Raw genomic sequence first — 22581 nt, forward strand, 5'->3', positions numbered from 1 at the left:
ACACAAAATTAGCCAGGCATGGTGGCACATGCCTGTAATTCCAGGTACTTGGGAAGGCTGAGGCAGGCAAATCACTTGAATCTGGGAAGCAGAGGTTGTGGTGAGCCAAGATTGTGCCCTTGTACTACAGCCTGGGCAACAAGAGTGAAACTCTGTCTGAAAAACAAACAAACAAAAAAACCAAGATCACCCGTGATGCCAATATTTATGGCCTAAGAAGGCTATTTTGTCAAATTGGAGTAATTGGAAGAGTCTGTGGTCTTTTTTTCCAGTTTTTCTGGCCTGTAACAAAGATTAGAACTTTCATTTTCCAAAGGCAGATAAAGACAAAGAAAACATGAGAAAGAAGGGCAGCTGCCAGATTAAATGTGATGCTTTCTGCACATCAGCTGCATAAAGAAACTTACTAATGAAGAGAGAAATAATTAACTCCATATTGAAGAAATCTGTCAGAGAGCTTCATTAATCAACTGAGTTATTAATATCAACTGGACTAAGACAATTTTTATGATGTGTAGATGCACACAGGACACAGCATCACTGTTGTAATATTGGCCCTCCAAAAGTAAATTATAGTTTGAATTTAACTATAAAGAAACATCAGTTTTATGCAAAGTTCAAAATACAGATGTCTCCCATGTTCTGTAATTGTTAATAGTTAATAGTTATTTTAAATAGTCTTTCTTTAGCACCCTGGAGAACAAGTATCTCCTAATAATTTTTTTCAGAATTTACTGGGTAACAAATGCCATCCTGTTTAAATAAGCATTTTCTTAATCCTTTTCTACACAGAGCTGATGGAGAACAGAGACAGAAGCTCAACATTACCTGGTCTTTATTTTTATGAAGAACCCCAGCTTTTCCCCAATAGGAATCTTGAGCATCCACACCGTCCCATGTTCAACAGTCACAAAGGGAACATTTTTAATGATGCAGATTATAAATTCAAGGTGAGAATACTGCATGGCATATAAGAAGCCATGAAGTACAGAATGTAGAGAAGGCTCTGGTACATAGGAAAGAAATATTTTTCAGAGATCCTTGACAATTATAAGAATTTTAAAATGTAGTTACAACAAACTCATTTAAGAGGAAAAGTACAAGTAGAGAATTAAAGTTTTGCAAGTACTAAAGGCATGGCATTCTAGCAGGCAGAATGGACACAACTCTTACTCCAAGGCATGTTTAGCTGGAAAAAAATCCATTTTTTATCTTCTCCTCTTTCTCTGGAATTTCTTCTCAGATGAGATTTTGAAAAAAATTACATCTGCATCTGCAGAATATGCCTTGAAAGATGTAAGCACCACATCTTTACCTGCTACCACTACACTCATAGGCAGGACGAATACAGAAAAATTCTACCCATTTCTGTCCTTTATAACAGAAGAGATTCAGGAAAAACAAGCTGCTCCACAGATGTAAAAATATAAGTTTCTCCTTTCCTGTCCTCAGGTGTCCTCCCCTGCCACAGACACCAGCAATTTCTGCTACAGTAATAAAAATGTGGGCCGCACTGCCCGGTTCCTAAGAAACCCGAACAGAACAGGTTCTGGGATCACCCGTTAATGCAAAGGTGAGAATTAATTATCATAAATGTATCTTGAACCCTCATATTTGATTCTGGCCTCAACTTAGAGTCACATGATTCTAATTAGAAGCCTGGGCTTATAACCATTTAAGCATTGCCTCTCCAGCTTTGACAAGATTACAAATCACTTGGTAATTTGGGCCCTATTCTATGAAATGTGATTCTGCAGGTTTTGAAAGGGTACATGAATGGGTGTTATAAACAAGTTTCCTATCAATGCTGATGTTTCTCCACCTGGGGTCATTATTAGCATTAGTTAGAGCAAGCAGGCACAGCACCGAGTTCCTTACACTCAGCACTCTTGTGACAACACAAATACTTTTGGTATAAATAGGGACAACCAATCTCCACCTTAAAGTATTATAATCTTTGCTGGCTTTTTTTAAGTTTACAGAAGAAACAAAGCAACAATGTTTTTTGTTTGTTTTTTTTTGTTTTTGAATTTAGAAAGCAACAATGTTTAAGTCTGCGTTTAGAAAACAACATGTACACATATAGTAATGCAGTGTTTATTATTCAAGTACTACATGCTCAATAAGATGCTGCAGGGCACTGTGATAGCACATTACAGAATTTAATCTTAATAACACCCTGTGTATTGATACTAAGTGTTCAATAATTCCCAGTATTTAGAAAAATGACCCAGTTTTTTTTCTGTTTCTCTGTCATTGACCGTTTTTTTAAAATGTGTAGAATAAAAGCTAAACATAACAGATGAGAGGAATAGAGAAATGAAGAGTTTAATATAACTTACAGGAAATTTTATTGTGTTTATATTTACTTCTTGTGGCTTGGGGAGCAACTACTAGCTCTGCAGGAATGGAAAACAAGTTGCTAAATAAAATGTCTCTGCAAGCACTGGTTTTAATAATTTTAAAAAGACTCTAAAATTCATGCTTTATATTTCTCATGTATTGCTTTTCTGTTTCAGAAAATTGTGAGCACCAGCTCCAAAAGTGGAACAGGATTCATCACCCAAAACTGATCTTTTCTAATCAGTTCTGTGAGAGGAGACTTCAGCGTAGGGCCAGACCTAAATAAGACCTTCAAAAGGGGTGAATCTGAACAGAACTGGGACAGGGAGTGGACCCTAGCTAAAATTTGGTTCTCTATGCCAATGCGGGTATTTCCAGTTTTGTTTTTCCTAAGCTTACCTAAGATAAATTTGTATCTCAGAGTTTGTGTAATTTAAACCTTTTATAGCCACTCTCCTGTCAATTTCATATCATATACTAATAAGCCATTTAAACAAATATTTAAGGTTTCCTAGGATAATTTTATTAAAAGATGAATATGTGTTTTTAGTAAGGTAAAAGAAATACAAATAATAATAACTCTTCTGTTCAGAAATAGTCTTTTAGGTAAAAACACCAAAAGTCACAACAATATAAAGAACATGGCCGAAATAAAGCCCAAGTTTTTTTGCACACATTTATTTACCTACTATATGATGCATAATTCAACCTTTTATTCAGTTGCTAGTTTTATTAGTCTGTTCTCATACTGTTGATAAAGACATACTGGAGACTGGGAAGAGAAAGAGATTTAATGAACTTACAGTTCTATGTGGCTGGGGAGGCCTCACAATCATGGCAAAAGGCAAGGAGAAGCAAGTCACATTTTACATGGACAGCGGGAGGCAAAGAGAGAGCTTGTGCAGGAAAACTCCCATTTTTACAACCATCATATATTCTGAAATTCATTCACTATCACGAGAACAGTGCAGGGAAGACCCACTCCCATAACTGAATCATCTCCCACCATGTTTTCACCATGACTTGTGAGAATGACAATTCAAGATGAGATTTGGGTGGGACACAGCCAAACCATGTCATTCCACCCCGGCCCCTCCCAAATCTAATGTCTTTGCATTGCAAAACCAATCATACCTTCCCAACAGTACCCCAAAGTCTTAACTCATTTCAACATCGACTCAAAAGTCCACAGTTCAATATCTTATCTGAAACAAGGTACGTCCCTTCTGCCTATGAGCCTGTAAAATTAAAAGCAAGTTAATTACTTCCCTGATATAATGAGGGTACAAGCATTGGGTAAATACAGTCATTCCATAGGGAAGAAATTGGCCAAAACAAAGGGGCTACTGCCCCCATGCAATCCAAAATCAAGCAAGACCGTCAAATCTTAAAGCTCCAAAATGATCTCCTCTGACTCGATGTTCTGCATTGAGTCATGCTGATGCAAAAGGTGGGTTCCCATCGTCTTGAGCAGCTTCACCCCTGTGGCTCTGCAGGATACAGACTCTCTCCTGGCTGCCTTCATGAGCTTGTCTATGGCTTCTCCGGGCACATGGTGCAAGGTGTCAGTGGATCTACCATTCTGGAATCTTCTCAAAGCTCCACAAGGCAGTGCCCCAGTAAGGACTCTGTGTGGGGGCTCCAACCCCACATTTTTTCTGTACTGTCCTAGCAGATGTTCATTCATGAGGGCTTCACCCCTGCAGCAACCTTCTGCCTGGACATCCATTCCATATATCTCTGAAATCTAGGTGGACGATGCCAAACCTCAATTCTTGACTTCCATGAACCCGCAGTCTCAACACCATATAGAAGATGCCAAGGCTTGGGGCTTCCACTCTCTGAAGCAACAGCCTGAGCTCTACCTTGGCCCCTTTTAGCCATGACTGAAGTGGCTGGAATACAGGGTACCAAGTCCCTAGGCTTCACAGAGCAGGGAAGCCCTGGACCTGACCCATAAAGCCATCTTTTTCTTTTAGGCCTCTGGGCCTGTGATGGAGGGGCCTGTGGAGAAGATCTCTGTCATGACCTGGAGACATTTTTCCCACAGCTGGCTAATATTTCTCCTCCAAAAAATGAGCTTTTCTATTCTATTGCATTGTCAGGCTGCAAATTTTCCAAACTTTAATGCTCTGTTTCCATTTTGAAACTGAATGCCTTTAAGAGAACCCAAGTAATCTCTTGAATGTTTTGCTGCTTATAAATTTAATTTTTCTTTTTAAATGTTGCTGTCAATAAGTTTATTTTCTTCATCTGAAAAAGCCTCATTAAAAATTGTTTGGTTTAGTTCTCAGAAGCCCACTCATAAGCTCTGAGGAAGCTTGCCTTCTTTTGAGTTACTTGACCTTTCTTCTGAGCAACGGACATTTTGGGATGGTTCCACTTCTTTTTAACTTTTTTCCTGGGCTTCTTCTCATAGACTGGATTCTCTCACATAGCAGCAAGAGTTTTCTTATATATCTCCTTCATGTCTGGAGTTATGCTTTTGTTTATGTATTGCGAGAACAATTTCCTGTAAGCATCTTCATCTTCCTTCACTAAGTAGTGCATGTAATCTGCAACATTCTGGCCTATGATGTGCTTCTGGTGTACTACTGCATTAAATCCCTTGCTTTCAGAATCATAACCAGGGAATTGTTTGGTACTGTGAGGGATAAACAAGCCTCCATCTACTGCTCTCTTCAGGAACAAAAACTTTATTGCCAGTGGTAGTTCTGGGAAGGCCTACATCCAAATAGTAGGTAAAGGCACTTGGCTGACCATCAGTGCTTTCCACATTGTATTCATTGCCAGTCATCTCCACTTGGCCTTCACAGATCTTGTCCATGTCATAGGTCACAGATCTTGACCTATTGAGGAGTCTGTAGGCCAGCAGCAGGCCAGTACAATATGCTGCAGTGTAATTGGTTAGGCCAACCTTCACATCACATTTTGGGAGTTTACGTGCATATGCTGTGCATACTATCATGTCCTATTCTATATGGATGTACGTAATCTGACAATATCTCTGTTTGTTACACAAACTATCATCCTGGGGAGCAGCCATGATGGAAGACCTGGATGATGGCCCTGACTTCCTCTCGGGAAGAGAACTGTAGACTTAAAGCAATAAATGTAGATCTTCAAAGTGATCCTCCTCTGCAGGTGGACATCTCTGATGCTCTTTGAGTGGGATAAAGTAAAATTCACTGTTCACACAAAAAGTTTATTGCCAAATTTTAAACAAAGTGAGTTTTCTGTTGTTCAGCAACACAAGCAATTTATCTGGCATCACGATTGCTTTGTTAAAAATGAAGACTATGCAGGTTACATCATTTCACCAGCACCACCAAGACCTGATTTTGATGCTTCAAAGGAAAAAGTACAGAAGCTTGCAGAAGAAGGGTCAATGACAAAGGAAGAATTCACAAAGATGAAACAGGAACTGGAAGCTGAATATTTGGGAATATTCAAGAAGACAGTTGCGATGCATGAAGTGTTCCTATGTCATGTGACAGCACATCCTATTTTGAGAAAATATTCAAATTTCCATGTCTTCTTGGAATATAATCAAAATTTGAGTGTGCGAGGACAAATAAAAAGAGAAACTTGAAGATTTCTTTAAAAACATGGTTAAATCAGCAGATGGAGTAATTGTTTCAGGAGAAAAGGATGTAGATAATTTCTTTGAACATGAATGAACATTTCTTTTAGAATATCATAACTGAGTTAAGGATGCATCTGTTAACTCTGGTAGAATGACAAGAACCCACAAAAGTGCTGCAGATGATTACAATAGAATTGGTTCTTCATTATATGCTTTAGGAACTTAGGATTCTACAGATATATGAAAGTTTTTTCTCAAAGTTTCAGAAATGTTGGCTAAAACAAGAAAAATAGAAGCATGAGTGTCTGCTGATGAGGCCCTCGAACTTTCTGACCCTTAAAAATATTACTTAGGCCGGGCGCGGTGGCTCAAGCCTGTAATCCCAGCACTTTGGGAGGCCGAGACGGGCGGATCACGAGGTCAGGAGATCGAGACCATCCTGGCTAACACGGTGAAACCCCGTCTCTACTAAAAATACAAAAAAACTAGCCGGGCGAGGTGGCGGGCGCCTGTAGTCCCAGCTACTCGGGAGGCTGAGGCAGGAGAATGGCATAAACCTGGGAGACAGAGCTTGCAGTGAGCTGAGATCCGGCCACTGTACTCCAGCCCGGGTGACAGAGCGAGACTCCGTCTCAAAAAAAAATAAATAAAAATAAAAATAAAAATAAAAATATTACTTAAGAGACCTCAAGCTGCTAAGGATCTCCTGTATTGAAGGTCTAGGTCACTAGTGGATTATGAAAATGCTAACAGCACTGGATAAAGCAAGAGCAAAAAATATAGATGTTCTGCTGGCTAAAACTTTCCAATAATTATGTAGTCAGAAATTTGAAAATAAAAATCTCAGTCTGCAAAACAAGAACTTATAGATTTTCAGACAAGAAGTGTGGCTGGCCGGGCGCGGTGGCTCTCGCCTGTAATCCCAGCACTTTGGGAGGCCGAGACGGGCGGATCACAAGGTCAGGAGATCGAGACCATCCTGGTTAACACGGTGAAACCCCGTCTCTACTAAAAAATACAAAAAACTAGCTGGGCGAGGTGGCAGGCGCCTGTAGTCCCAGCTACTCGGGAGGCTGAGCCAGGAGAATGGTGTAGAGCCAGGAGAATGGTGTAAACCCAGGAGGCGGAGCTTGCAGTGAGCTGAGATCTGGCCACTGCACTCCAGCCTGGGCGACAGAGCTAGACTCCGTCTCAAAAAAAAAAAAAAAAAAAGAAAAGAAGTGTGGCTGCATTCAGAAAAAATTACTGGAACTGGCAGCGTTAGAACTGAATCATGCAAAAGGTAACTAGATTTGCTGCCAAACTGCCTGGCAGTGCTAAACAAAGACATGTAAGCCACACTCTGCCTTCCTGTTGAAAAGGGCTGCCTTCCTTCAGATTTTATTTTTGTCTTCTTAATGATGTTAAGCATTTATGCTCCCTGGGAACAAATAAAAAACAGCTGACAAAATGGACCTACTCTTTTTCTGAGAAAAATGGAGCAACGCCATGTACAGACGATGCCAGTCTGTGTGCTGTAATGCTGAACTGTGTTCCCCAAGACAGTGGTTCATTATTGTGCACTCATCATACTCAGAAGTCCAAATTTTATTCTTCTTTGAAGTAGCCTCCATAACTGCATTTATTTTATAAATAGTATTCCTTATGGATGCCAATCTTATTTACCTTTAAATAATTTCTGAAGTTTAACCTTTTCAGAATGCATTGTTCAAACAAGATAAAGATTGCCTTTATTGAATTTTTTAAAATTTTGTTTTAAAAAAGCATTATATACCGCCTTAGTTCATTCATGTATACTAAAAAAGCATCTTAATCAGACTTATTTTTAACTACTGAATATTTCTTAGAAGTTTTGGGACAGATTTTATGTAATCTTTGTGAATTCTGAAGAAAAGCAAATGCATTAATATGTTTGCCTTAAACTTGTAGACTAAACCAATTATTGTCAAATAAACAGCTATAACAGCGAGAGTTTTTAACTCTGTGGTCATTGTATCACTCTAACATTTGGAGTAGCTATAATAAATCTACTCCTGTATTATGCTTTAAAAAACCCAACTAACAAAAAAATTATCATCCTGTATTTGGGTGTGGTGTATTTATTTTTATCCTGTATCACCAAGCATTTCCAAGAATAATAATTAGTTTTACCCTCTTGTCCTCTAAATTTCATTTGGTATCTCTTAAAATAGGCATTATTCTTAACAACTTTAACAAAACCTATCCTGCAGAACACAGACTGACATCCACGGCTCAATAGAGACCTGCCTTGCTTAGAAATTTCTTCTGCCAGATAATCTAAATCATCTCTCTCAAGTTCGAAGTGTCACAAATCTCTAGGGAAGGGGCAAAATAACACCAGTCTCTTTGCTAAAAGATAAGAAAAGTCACCTTTGCTCCAATTCTCAGCGAGTTCCTCATGTCCATCTGAGACCATTTCAGCCTGGATTTTATTTTCCATATCATTACCAGCATTTTGGTCAAAGCCATTCAACAAGTCTCTAGAGAGTTCCACACTTTCCCATATTTTCCTGTCCTCTGAGACCTCCAAACTGCTCCAATCTCTGCCCGTTAGTCAGTTCCAAAGTCACATGCGCATTTTCAGGTATCTTTTCATCAATGTCCCACTCTACTGGTAAAAATTTTTTGCATCAGTCTGTTCTCACACTGCTGATATAAACACACCAGAGACTGGGAAGAAAAAGAGATTTAATGGACTTAAACAATACCATATGGCTGGGGAGGCCTCACAATCATGGCAGAAGGCAAGGAGAAGCAAGTCATATCTTACATGGATGGTGGCAAGCAAAATCAGAGCTTATACAGGGAAACTCCCATTTTCAAAATCATCAGATCTTGTGAAACTCATTCACTGTCATGAGAACAGTGCAGGAAAGACCTGCCCTCATAATTTAATCACCTCCCTCTGGGTTCCTACCACAACATGTAGAAACTGTGAGAGTTACAATTTAAGATGAGATTTGGGTGGTGACACAGCCAAGACATATCACTAGTCCAGACTAAAAGTTTCTAGTATGGTAAGAACCCCACAACTGCTCTACCTATTTTTCTAATGATAATACGAAATGAAAGCAATCAGTTTATCTGTTTTAGTTTCCAGACCTCTTTGTTTTTCACCCAAGTACAAGAAAACTGGGGAAACTGTCACCTGAGTACCAACAAAAATTATCTCTTGTATGAGGGAGGAACACACACAGAATGACTCATTTCTTTTACACTGAGAAAGAAGTAGAATTAACCCCTCTTGTCAGCCTGATAAAATTCTGCTCTGGACATTCTCAAATGTTTCAAAGATGGCTAGGTAATTGTAAGAGGGTTCCCAGTTACCCCGGGTTGACTGCCCAATGATAAGCCAGGCAGAAGAGACAGGCTGATTCTAAATAAAAAATGGAACTGCTCTCGTGGAGCTCCAGAACCTGGATCACCTGTCCTGATTCTAGCTCTTGAGTAACAGGAAGGACAAGAATACTCTACTCAAGTCTTGCATTTTACCGGTAGGTATAGCTGTGGTTATGGCTCTGGATACTTTCTAGCCTTGATCTTTCACTCCTAAGATGCTTGTTTACACTTATAGATTTGGCCATCGGATTCTATTTACTCTCAGAACCTCTCACAGAATGTAGAACATGTAGCAGGTCACCAAACTAGATATGAAGAGCTCAAAAAGCCACACTCTCAAAGGAAGACTTCAAGATGTCTGTGTTGACATTTCACAATGCAGAAAATGCCTCCAGTTAGTTTTCTGTACATTTTCAATCCAAAGTCTTGGCCTGTCTTGTAAATCCCAGGCAGAGGACAGAACTTATGTGCAGATTCTGGGTGGGATTAACCTCACTCTGCATTTTTGGGTGTTACAGCAAGTAAAGTACAATTGAAAGAGAGGTCCCCTCACAGAAGCTGCTCTTCTAGATAATAGTTTACAGAAATGGAAAAACAGATGACAGAACATGAATATAAGTAGACAGTTTATTTGGACCAAGCTTGAGGATTTTAACCTGGGAACAAAGATTCTAGTTGTCTGAAATCTATACAGGTACAAGTGAATTTGTGGCTGGGGTGATGGCTTACACCTGTAATCCCAGCACTTTGGGAGGCTGAGGCAGGTGGATCACTTGAGGTCACAAGTTCATAACCAGCCTGGTCAATGTGGTGAAATTCTGGTAATTCTAGACAGTGTTTGTGAAATAATAAAATAAAAACTTTCTCTAGCCCCAGAGAAACTCCACAATGATAGAACAGAAAGTATACTGTTTTATTACAAAATTAAACCAGAATAGGACATGCATCACAGTGAACCTGCTTAAGAGATTGGAAAGACAGAGAGAGAATCACCATAACTAATCCAAAAGTAGAAGAATTTATAGCACGATGTCATATACAGTTCATCCTAAATTCACTGGTAATTAGGGAGGCCATCCATGTATGCTAATTGGTTATGCAATGACAAAATAAAATTTTTACCTTTTCACGACAGGAGGTAATTTTGCAACTTGAAGCCAGGACCCTGCTGATAAGACAGGCTCTCACTCTCCTACTGAAATTGTTGAATAGGGTGTTATGGTTTTGGCTATATGCATTTTAAAGCAATGGCTCTTTACTCCCCGAGGACTGGGTTCAAGCACACTGCTTGGGTTCTCCTGATGGCCAGGGTCCTCTCTTTAAGCCTACAAACTTCCACTGAGACACAGTCCACAACACACAGCTCAAAGCTGCTAGCTCACATCTTACATGAACCCCAATGCCACAGCAGCATTCTAGTGTCACATCAGAGAGTGAAGCTCGGGCTGCAGGGAGAAGAGCCTGCAAAGCTCCTTCAAAATTTACTCTCAGAAGAACTGCACCTTCACAGTAATGGGAATGGGAGCAGTATTTCAGCCTCAGTTTCTATTTATAATGGTGACATAAAAAAAAAAATACTGCTAGATTTCCAGCATGAATCCAGATAGAGATAGCTCCAAGAATTCTCCGTGTGACAACCCATCTCATTCATAGAGACCATGGGATACTAACAGGGCTTCTGAAACAGGCACCCAAAGCACTGGAGAGAAAAACAGCTCTCAATCTGAGCAAGATTATATTGAAAGAAAAAATAAGTTAAAAGCATCTTCAAGAAAAAACTCAGATTAGATGTAAGACTAACAAACTTGGTCAGAAGATAATCCCCCAAAAGGAATTTTTCTCAAAACACTCAGAATGCACAACTACTCTCAGCATGTCAGCATGAGAAACATGAGCATTATGAAAGAAAAGGCATGCTCTCAGCAGAATTTTACAAGCGTTCTTTTTCATGTCTTCTGCCCTCCCATCTCCTAACCAGTGAATTGGGGATCTACACTGGAATACATCTGACAATTTTCACCAGCACTTTTTCATGAAAAACTGGAATCTGACTTTGTTATACAGTGGAATATATTTGAGCTTGCAACATAGCTAACTGAAGAGTTATTATGGTTTTGGGTCGTCACATCACCCATCATGTTTGTTTGTCCTGTAATAGCAGCATTCGAATTCAGTGAAATGAAAGACACAAACCATGTTTACCTATAATTATCCCTATTGGATAAATTAATAAGCATGTCAAACTAATATCTACTATAACAATTTTGTAGTGAATTTTCTTTGGATATTAGCTATAAATATCTAAGTATAATAATTTTAAAGTACTTGTCATAATGTATGTAGAACTTTAAAAATATCTATAACCATAATTCAGTTAAAACACTTTATAGTTCAAGAGTATAAATAACAATATTAAAATGACTAATTAAGGGATTTATTCAAATATTGTGGCCTTCTATTCATACTATTGTACAAAATGTTATCTAATTTATGTGAATGCAAGTTGTCTACAAACACTACACCTAATTATACTAATTGTACTGAAGTAACAGAAACCAAGGTACACCTACAGATTCCACTATTTAGTGAATAAACTGAACTGTTCTTGCCTTTGCAGTGTAAGTATTTCAGTCTGCAAATATGAGATAATTACCTTGGATAATCAGTTTTCTGTCAAAAAAATTTACTGAGTATCCTTTTAATTCTTTATCATTCTGTGTTGCAAAATTTAATCTTATCTTTGTGCTCAACTTTTGTGTGCTCTTAAAGTAAGCTTTAAACAGCCAGGTGTGGTGGCTAATGCTTGTAATCCCAGCACTTTGGGAGGCCAAGGCGGGTGGATCACCTAAGGTCAGGAGTTCGGGACTAGCCTGGCCAGCATGGCAAAACCCCATCTCCACTAAAAATACAAAAAAGTAGTCGGGGGTGGTGGCAGGAGCCTCTAATCCCAGCTACTTGAATGGCTGAGGCAGGAAAATCACTTGAACTGAGAGGTGGAGGTTGCAGGGAGCTGAGATCGTGCCATTTTATTTCAGCCTCGGTGACAAAAGTGAAACTCTGTCTTAAAAAAAAAGCTTTAAACAAATTTGTGTCTATTTTAAAAGACTAAAAAACAAACAAACAAAAAACCAACCAAACAAAAAAACCTTTGCCAAAGCAAAAACAAAGCAATGGTTCTGAGGTCCTAGATGAAGACAATTCTGAGTCAGAAGGAATAACAAAAGGTTTACATAGCTGTTACTATGATTTACATATATTTCCAAAAAGCAGAGAAAACTATCTACGTGTAATCTAAATGTTTTTTTTTAAAAAAAGAAGGATGAATGAAATATCCTCCTTTACTTTCAGGTAAGACAATAAAGCCTCTTATCTTTAATTTATAATTTTTTCTACAACAGCCAAGTCTCTGGACATGTTCTTGAACACTTGACATCTGAATTTCAGTAGACACTGGATGCAGACATCTAAGATGTAGCCTTGGGCATACTGTGTGCACTTGAAAGAATGTTTATGAAAAAAAAGCAGACAGAAAAAATGCTATTAAAAATCCATGCATGCAAATGAATAAAATGAGTTCTGCTGGGCATGGCAGCTCATGCCTGTAATCCTAGCACTTTGAGAGGCTGAGGCAGGTGGATCACGAGGTCAGGAGTTCAAGACCAGCCTGACCAACATGGTGAAACCTGGTCTCTATTAAAAATACAAAAATTAGCCGGGCGTGGTGGCACGCTCCTGTCATCCCAGCTGCCCAGGAGGCTGAAGCAGCAGGAGAATCTCTTGAACTCAGGAGGCAGAGGTTGCAGTGAGCTGAGATCGCGCCACGACACTCTAGCCTGGGTGACAGAGTGAGATTCCATCACAAACACACACAAAAAAGTTCTTAGAGAACGATGAAGAGACTTAGATTCTGACTCCTATGACACCCCACATACACTATTAGACAGATCATCGAGGCAGAAAATTAACAGAGATATCAGAACTAAACCCTTGACCAAATAGTCCTAATAGACATCTACAACATTCTCCATCTGAAATCAACACAGTATACATTCTTCTCACCACCACGTGTCAAATACTCTAAAACTGACCACACAATCAGAAATAAAACAATTATCAGCAAATTTAATAATCCCCATATCATACCAAACATATTCTTAGGCCACAGCTTGATAACTATGTAATTCAACACCAAGAAAATGACTTGAAATTATACAATTACATGGAAATTAAAGAATCTGCATGTGAATGACTTTTGAATAAATAATGAAATTAAGGTAGAAATTAAGAAGTTTTTTGAAACAAATGGGAACGAAGATACAACATACTAGAATCTGCAACACAGCTAAGACAGTGGTAAGAGGGAAATCTATAGCACTTTTTGATGCTCACATCAGAAAGTTAGAAAGACGTCTATATAACGACCTAACATCATAAATAAAAGAATGAAAGAAACAAGAGAAAACCAACTCCTAAGCTAGCAGAAGACAAGAAGATCTGAACTGAAGGAGATTTAGACATGAAAAGTCATACAAATAAGAAATCTATTGAGTTAAATCTTTTGAAAAAGTTAATAAGATAAACCACTAAGCCCGGCGCGGTGGCTCAAGCCTGTAATCCCAGCACTTTGGGAGGCCGAGGCGGGTGGATCACGAGGTCAGGAGATCGAGACTATCCTGGCTAACATGGTGAAACCCCGTCTCTACTAAAAATACAAAAAACTAGCCGGGCGTGGTGGCGGGCGCCTGTAGTCTCAGCTACTTGGGAGGCTGAGGCGGGAGAATGGCGTGAACCCGGGAGGCGGAGCTTGCAGTGAGCCGAGATCACGCCACTGCACTCCAGCCTGGGAGACACAGCGAGACTCCGTCTCAAAAAAAAAAAAAAAAAAAAAAAAAAACATAAACCACTAATAAGATTACTGAAAAAATAAGATCCAAATAAACACAATTAGAAACGACAAAAGGGACATTACCACTGACCCCACAAAAATATGAATAAATATTGAAGTCTACTATAAACATCTCTATGCAAACTAGAAAATCTTAAAAAAAAAAAAAAAAGGATAAATTTCTGGAAAAATCCATCTTCCCATAACTGAACAAAAACAACAAAATGAATCAGCAAATAGACCAATAACAAGCTCCAAAATTGAAATAGTAGTAAACAGACTACCAACCAAAAGAAAGCCCAGGACTGGCCGAGTATGCTGGCTCATGCCTGTAATCCCAGCACTTTGGGAAGCAGAGGTGGTAGGATCACCTGAGGTTAGGAGTTCGAGACCAGCCTGGCCAATGTTGTGAAATACTGTCTCTATTACAAATACAAAAATTAGCCGGGCATGGTGGCACTGGCCTGTAGTCCTGGCTACTCGGGAGGTTGAGGCAGGAGAACTGCTTGAACCTGGGAGGCAGAGGCTGCAGTGAGCCGAAATCCCACCACTGCATTTCAGCCTGGGCAACAGAGCGAGACTCCATCTGGGAAAAAAAGAAAGGAAGAAAATCCAGGACCAGACAGATTCGCAGCTGAATTCTAACTAATGTACAAAGAAAAACCAGTATTATATCTTATAAAACTATTTTTAAAAATTGAGAAGGGACACCTCCCCAACTCATTATATAAAAACAGCATCATTCTATGTATTTATTTATTTATTTATATTTTGAGATGGAGTCTCATTCTGTTGCCAGGCTGGAGTGCAGTGGCGCGATCTGGGCTCACTGCAACCTCCACCTCCAAGGTTCAAGCGATTCTACCGCCTCAGCCTCTCAAAGTGCTGGGATTACAGGCGTGCGCCACCACACCCAGCTATTTTTTGTTTTTTAGTAGAGACAGGGTTTCACCATGTTGGTCAAGATAGTCTCCATCTCTTGACCTCGTGATCCACCCACCTCAGCCTCCCAAAGTGCTGGGATTATATGCGTGAGTCACTGCTCCCAGCAACAGCATCATTCTAATACCAAAATCTGGCAGAGATAAAACAAAAAAAGAAAACTTCAGGCTAATATCCTTGATGAACATTGATGTAAAAATCTTCAACAAAATACTAGCAAACCAAATCCAGCAGCATATTAAAAAGCTAATTCACTATGATCAAGTAGATTGTATCCCTGGGATGCAAGGTTTGTTCAACAGACACAAATCAGTATGTGTGATTAATCAGATAAACAAACTACAGATAAAAACCACAAAATTATTTCAATAGATACAGAAAAAGTTTTCAATAAAAGTTAATATCCTTCACGTTTAAAACCCTCAACAAACTTGGCATTGAAGGTAAATAGTTCAAAATAATGAGTTATCTATGACAAACCCACAGCCAACATACTGAATGGACACAAGCTGGAAGCATTCCTTCTTGAAAACTGGCACAAGAGAAGAATGCGTCCTCTCACCCCTACTACTCAACATAAAATTGGAAGTCCTGGCCAGAGCATTCAGGCAAGAGAAAGAAATAAAATACATCCAAAGAGGAAGAGAGGAAATCAAACAATCTCTGTTTGCAGATGATTCTTTTTCTTTTTATAAAATTTAGCATTAAACTCAGAAATTAAGAAAACAGGATATAGAACAGATATTCACTGTCACAAATTTGCCCTGTAAAAATAACAACCGACGTTTTCATAAATCTTGTAACTCACCCATTATCTACAATATCTTCTTATAAAAGTTATGCATTTTCTCTTTTTTTTTTTTTTTTTTTTTGAGACAGTCTCGCTCTGTCGTCCAGGCTGGAGTGCAGTGGCGCGATCCTGGCTCACTGCAAGCTCCGCCTCCCGAGTTCACACCATTCTCCTGCCTCAGCCTCTGGAGTAGCTGGGACTGCAGGCGCCCGCCACTAAGTCCGGCTAATTTTTTTGTATTCTTAGTAGAGACGGGGTTTCACTGTGTTAGCCAGGATGCTCTCCATCTCCTGACCTCGTGATCTGCCCGCCTGGGCCTCCCAAAGTGCTGGGATTACAGGAGTGAGCCACTGCTCCCAGCAAAATGCATGCAGTTTCTACAGCCAAAACGGCATAGAGATTTTACCTATTCTTTTATTTGGCAGCATTCTAAAAGCTAAGTCTTGAAATCCTATTCGAAACCACCCAGCCCACCCCTCCCACAAGAAAAAAAAAAAACCTTACAGAAAAAGAGAAACATAAACGAGAATTTCAAACAACTGAAATGTATGATTAATTATTTTCGAAACTCACCTCTTTTGTGCCCTCTCAGGAGACACTGCAGTATGTCCCTGCTAAGTGCCCCAAGTGCATTTTACTTTGCAAGTTTTTTTTGCACCATCTCACTGGGGTCAGGTTGCTTTTGTTTTTTGTTTTTTTGTTTTTTTTGTCTTTTAGGATACTATTTTTTTCAGGAATCTCAGAGAATCCAAGGGGCAGAAATCATTTCTGTTTTTCCCTCAATACCAGCATAAGATTGGCTGACCTGAAATGTGTCTCTAAGAAAGGGAAGCTAGGTTGGGTGAAGACAATCTTAATGTCTCAAGTGGTTAGCTTTTCAAAGCAAGAGTACACCAGGAGATTCCTCTTAGCCCCAGGGCATCCATCTGCTCTCCTGAGAGACTGCACTTCATACCTCTTCTTGTCCTGTGAGAAAAAATGACCCAGAAGCTAATAATCATCAAACACTCTAGCAGACATAGCCATGGTGAGTACCCTGGTTTATTCACAGCCAGTACTGAAAACCAGGACCAGGAAAAAACTGAAGGGTGGCTGAGGATACATCAGCCCATCAAGATTAAAAAACAAAAACAAACAAACAAAAAATTGACTGCAAAACATTTTCATAAGGTCTCTGTGCAGGAACACAAAAGTGTTTGGGTGAAGGAGAAAGGACAAGATGGAGGAAGGTGAACAAGAAGGCATAATCCATGTTGCTTCCGGGTTCTTCCTCACCAACTTTCCCGCGCGTGGGAAAATTCAGCCCCCCAGGGGAAGATGCAGATCAACCGAGCATGCGCCAGGTGATGTCAATCCGAAGAGATCGAAACTTATCCGGCCACGCCTATGGAGATGCCCCTACCACACCCTTATCCCGCCCACTGCCCTCCCTCTTCCAGTACCAATGCATAAAAGTCCGCTGCCGGCAGGAGCCAGTGTGACTTCTTCGGCCCCCGCATTTGTGGACCGGAGAACATCACCCCAGAGCACCGGGGGGACTTCCCTGGCCCCCTACACCTGAGGACCAGAGAACTTCGCCCGAGAGTGTGTGCATATTTGCAAATAAAAGACTGCCACTTTCTTACGTACTTTGGCCTCATGTTTAATTACTTAGCTCTCCTAAATTAAGTTAAATTAAATTAAATTAAAACAAAAAGAAAAAGGCACAAAGATTTTTTTACAATACAGTGTCAGGGAATTATTTTTTGGTTTATTTTCTAGGGCAATATTTACAAACAGAAAGCAAATCTTTTTAAATGTCCCACCCAATGGTTTGTCAAAAAATAAAATATAGTATCAAAAGTCTACACTAAAGGATAAATAGTGAATAATGTGAATTAGAGAAGGAAAGTTGGCATTTGGGATAATCAGAAGAAACTGGAAATTTAGTATTTCACTGCAAGTCAGAATTAAGCTGGAGGGGTTGAGGGGTAGACGTCAGACTCCGTTTGAGAAACAAGAAAAAAAAATGCAGAAGATCTGTCCCCTGTCGAGTGTGAATATAGTTAAGTAACAGGCAATTCGAGGTATGTGGCTGCGATGCCTGGATTCCTACCTAAAAAAAAAAAAAATGTAACTCAAATGTATTTTTTTGTAAATTACTACATTGGGGAAAACAAAATTTAGGCGTAACAAACTATAAACTGCGTATTAAGCTTTGATTATATAATCAGAAAATGTGTACCCTATAGGTGCTAATTTAGAAACTATGTAACTGTACCTAACCGATTTTTGAATTTGGGTTTCTGCATAATGCATCTTCTAAAAGTCTTTCCTTCAAGCTCGTCCCATGGATAACAACTACACCCCAAAGCTGGGTGCTCTACAATTTTAGAATCACTCTTTAATTAAATTCGTTAATATTTTGGCCGTGACTCCCATAAATTTTTAACAGAAGGAAAGAGGAATTGAGAACGCCATGGACCAAAGCTCTTCCCATTCATGAACCCGCATCCCGAGTCAGGATTCTCCCCTGACGATCCTCCCTGGTACCTGCACAATCTGGGAGAGACGCGGCGCTGCGGGTGCAGAGCTGCCAAGAGAGGGCTTCAGGCCAGGGCGCACATTGCAGGAAGACAGGACGCCCGGGCCCAGCTGTCAGCGCAGCCGCCATCTTATGGCTGAAGGGGACTGAGGCCGAGCTGGGCAAGAACTCGGGCGCAGATTGTGAAGCTGACTGCGGTGAGGCCTGAGTCCCGCCACAGCCACTTCCCACTGGTTCAAACCAGCCCCGTTTCCTCTCTCGGGATGTCAGACCGGCACTCTCACCATGTCTAGGCTTCCAGGGGGCACTGGCCTCTTAGCTGTGGATCTCTCAACACCCGCAGTTCGCAGGGCTACAGAGGCTGGGCCTCTAGCAGCAGAGTACACAAAGCAGACGACAGACGAGGCCTGTAGCTTCTGCTGCAGGGAGAGACAAAGACCGCGCCAAATCCCGGAAGCCGCCCTGTCTGCTCCAGCTGCGTGCCTGATTGGACGGTCCCTATCCCTGATTGGATAACGTTTAAGGCCCCGCCCCCTCCGGCCCTGAGTGACAGAAGATGTGATGAGATGCTGGGCTGAATGAAGAGCAAGAGGGTAGGCTGCAGCCTTTCCAGGCAGAGCTTCCTCCCTGAACTGAGCCAGGCCCACCCCAGAGGGTATTGCCTTTAACCTTCCGTGTAAGATCATATGCATTTATAGATAGTATGCTATATGAATGTTCACAAATCAAAAGAATATAGACCGCACGCCGTGGCTCATGCCTGTAACCCCAGCACTTTGGGGGGCTGAGGCGGGTGGATCATCTGAGGTCAGGAATTTGAGACCAGCCTGGCCATCAAGTGAAACCCCATCTCTACTAAAAATAAAAATAAAAAACAGTAGCTGGGCGTGGTGGACTGTGCCTGTAATCCCAGCTACTCGGAGGCTGAGGCAGGAGAATCATTTGAACCCGGGAGGTGGAGGTTGCAATGAGCCGAGATCATGCCACTGCACTCCAGCCTGGTGACAGAGTGAGAGGGAGGGAGGGAAGGAAGGAAGGGAAGGAAGGAGGGAGGGAGGGAGGGAGGGAGGGAGGGAGGCGAGAGGAAGGAGGGAGATGAAAGAAAGAAAGAAAAGAAAAGAGAGAAAGAAAGAAGGAAAGGAAGGGAGGAAGGGAGAAAGAGAAAGAAAGAAAAGAAAGAAGGAAGGAAGGGAAGGAAGGAAGGAAGAAGGGAAGGAAGGAAGGAAGGAAGGTGGTGGCAGGAAGGAAGGAAGGCAGGAAGGAAGGAAGGAAGGAAGGGAAGGAAGGGAAGGACACACGGAAGGATGGGACCTTTCTTCCAGAGATCACTGAACAAAAGATGATGGGGCCACAGGGGAAGAAAACTCTGTGTCTTCAGATCTGTCCACAGTCTTGACCTCCAATGTTAGATATGAAGAAAACAGATTAAAGGCAAAATTATTTTGCTATTTTGATTTGGCCCTAAGTGTCAGGCTGTGGTTTTACATCTTCTCCTGTGTGGGGGGAACTGTGTAAGGACCAATCACATGCATACATGTCTATATGTATTGCAGCATTACTCAACATTATCTTCAACACATCTAACTTTAAATCAGGGGAAAATATTAGTATCTTTATGGAGCCCACTGTTAGAAGGTAACTAGTAACTAACCTGTCATTAAACCATGGCACGTATCTGCATTGGGTGCATGTATTAGTTAGCTATTGCAGCATAACCAGCCATCCAAAACTTATTAAGTCATAATTGAGATGGTCAGTCATTTAGGCTGGGCTCACTGGGGCTGTTCTTCTGGTCCCAGCTGAGTTCCTTCAGACATGTATCATCAGCTGCTTGTTGACTAGGCAGCTGTGCTTCTGGGGGTGATCTTCTGCTTCTGGGGATGAGCTTCTGCTTCTGGGGCTGTCAACAGAGGCACTTTGCTTCTCTCCCCTACTCCCCCATGTTATGTTATCCTCCAGCTGGCTAACATGTGCTTTGTTCGTGGAGATGGCAGCATTCTGAAAGAAAAACAGAAGTATTCAAGACCATTTGAGCCTAGCCCCCAAACTAGCACACGGTCATGTTCACAGATTTCTACTGTCCTGAGGAAATAAGGTCAGCCGTATCTAGGGTTTGGAAAACAGATTCCATGTCTCAATGGGAACAGCTGTAAAAGCACCTGGCAAAGTTTATAGGAGGGATGAAAAATTGCTACAATTTCTGCAATTAGTATCATTCTGCCTTTTTTGCATATGTGGTTTATACAACTCTTTCACATCAAGAAACTTGTCCAAAGACCCAAAAATACTAATTGGCTGGGCTGAACCTCAGGATAAATTCTGACTCCAAAGCTCACCCACCTCCACAGATCAAACTATATTACTAGAGTAACTGCTACAGACCCTTGAAATTCTGGAAAGTGACACTTCTGCAATAGAAGACAGTTTTTTTTTTTTTGTTTTTTTTTTTAAGATTTGTGCCCACATAGTACTGTTTATTATTGGAAATAATCCTGTCAAGAAATTGCAGAAGCACATGGTGGCTCACACCTGTAATTTTAGCACTTTGGGATGCTGAGATGGGAGAATAACTTGAGCTCAGCAGTTCAACTGCAGCCTGGGCGACATAGTAAGATCCTATCTTCATGAAAAAGAATCAGCCAAGCATGATGTTGCATGCCTGTAGTCCGAGGTACTCAGTGACTAGGGCAGGAGGATGGCTTGAGTATGGAAGGCAAAAGCTGCAGTAAGCCATAACTGATTACACCACTACACTCCAGCCTGGGTGACAGAGTGAGACCCCATCTCAAAAACATTGTAGAAACATTTTGAAAGGACATAGAATAATTTGGAAAAATAGCTGAGGGATGAGTTTCGAAAATCAAAGCCCAACAATAGATTATTCATTTTTGATTAGAGAATAAATCTGAAAACTTCTAAAAGAAAAACAACTTTAGACAAACTAAATTTAACAGAGTTTTATTGGGCAAAGAGGGATTTGCAAATTGAGTAGCCTGTGGATCCAAAGTAGACTCTGAAAGACTCCAGCATGGCCACATGATGGTGAAAGATTTATGGACAGAAGAAGCCACATGACATCAGAAAATGGAAATGAAATACAGGAACAGTTAGATTGATTACAGCTTGGGATTTTCCTTATTTAAACATGGTTTGAACATTTGACATCCTTTTGTTGGTCAAAACACAGTGGTTGGTACAAAAATGAGTACAGTCTATTTACACATTCAGTTAAGTTTCAGTTTACTATGTAAACAAAACAAAACAACAAAACATATTGACCAAACTTAAACATGAAAGGGGGTAGCTAATTTAGAGTATAATTAAACAACTTCTCCTTTTTTGATCATCTTCTCAATTTTGATAGACCAAAACTTTAGACATTGATAACACTGTGTCAAAATAAAAAATGCACCTGGTCTCAGATGCCACTGTGAAACAGCAGAACTGCGGGTTTTGTAAAGTGAAATCAAGAAATTCAGGTTATTATTTTATTATTATTTTTAAAGGTTTGAGCAGAGGGAAACTCCTTGTGTTGAAATCTGCTGTTTACAGGAGAAAAACAAAACCTGGCCTGTATTAGAATCTACCTATTTCCTTAAATTTTCAGTTTGATTATGTCACAGTTAGCATGAGTGACTCATTTTGGTTTTTTTTTTTTCTGTTTAGACCTAGTGCACAAACTCAGTCCAGAATGATGGCCTCTAATAATTTGGTTCAAAAAATTGTCAACAGTGCACAGTGTATCCAAAACTCAGGGCCTTAGTATCACTCTGTTTCCATTATTTAGGGTCTTTGTTCTTATATCATTCACAGGTTATGGTTTCGTCATAGTCACATATGTCTTCGAGTTTCTGTCATTCCAGTTAGGGAGTGACAATTTGATATTCTACAGGTGACTGCCTGCAAACTTTTGAGAGAATACAGTGCAGCAGAGAGACTACTATTTTGACTATCAGGAGGATAATAGCAAGTTTGAAACATGCTTTTTAGCCAGGGTCCTCATGAACTGTCAACATTAAATAGATCAAATAATTAGTTATAGTCTACTTATTTTAATCAAATAGCCTGTTCATTAATCCCCTGCAACTGCATCTCTGTAATACCCAATATATTTCTCCATGTGCAACTACAAGTATTAGCAAATGCAGACA

At 40.3% G+C, this 22581-nt stretch overlaps 1 long non-coding RNA gene and 2 pseudogenes across 1 annotated transcript in view; 1 reads left to right on the plus strand and 2 right to left on the minus strand.

Annotated features, from left to right (window-relative positions):
* Nucleotides 1–3172: 3172 nt before the first annotated feature.
* On the minus strand, nucleotides 3173–5523 carry LOC110742264 (annotated as a pseudogene).
* Nucleotides 5385–8669, plus strand: LOC101013235 (annotated as a pseudogene).
* Nucleotides 8670–19739: 11070 nt separating this feature from the next.
* LOC110742265 overlaps nucleotides 19740–22581 on the minus strand; it is a 32163-nt gene continuing 29321 nt past the window's right edge. The window contains exon 3 of the long non-coding RNA XR_002519726.2: nucleotides 19740–20428. This is a non-coding gene — a long non-coding RNA (uncharacterized LOC110742265). The remainder of the gene's footprint in view (nucleotides 20429–22581) is intronic.

Source organism: Papio anubis, chromosome 20, assembly GCF_008728515.1.
Source record: "Papio anubis isolate 15944 chromosome 20, Panubis1.0, whole genome shotgun sequence".
NCBI lineage: Eukaryota > Metazoa > Chordata > Mammalia > Primates > Cercopithecidae > Papio > Papio anubis.